The 311-nt window shown below is 35.7% G+C and overlaps 1 protein-coding gene across 4 annotated transcripts in view; it reads right to left on the bottom strand.

Annotated features, from left to right (window-relative positions):
- Positions 1–311, bottom strand: part of ralgps2 (Ral GEF with PH domain and SH3 binding motif 2) — a gene marked incomplete at its 3' end in the record, with an annotated part of 64438 nt that overhangs the window by 22074 nt on the left and 42053 nt on the right.

The following is a 311-nucleotide window of genomic DNA, read 5'->3' as shown; positions in this document are numbered from 1 at the left end:
CACAACAACAACACCAAATCCAGATGGATGTGCTAGTTGACGGAGGATTAAGAATATGACTACCTGTTTTCACACACACACACACACAAATCCAGAGTGGATGTCTAGTTGACAGGAGGATGAAGAATATGCACTACCTGTTTTCATCAAAGTCAAATTAAATTCTTTTGTAAACATTGAAATGTCTTTCACTCTTCACTTGACCCATTTTAATGAAAAGCAAAATGAGTTTAAAATGTGACCCCTTCCCTTGATACAATTATTTCCAGTATGACTTGAAATATTACAGTCTGTAATATACACTGTGTTCC

Source organism: Morone saxatilis, unplaced genomic scaffold (genome assembly GCF_004916995.1).
Source record: "Morone saxatilis isolate NCDOM2014 unplaced genomic scaffold, NCSU_SB_2.0 Contig12, whole genome shotgun sequence".
NCBI lineage: Eukaryota > Metazoa > Chordata > Actinopteri > Moronidae > Morone > Morone saxatilis.
The sequence above is the reverse complement of the archived record's forward strand: the minus strand, read 5'-3'. Positions and strand labels throughout refer to the sequence as shown.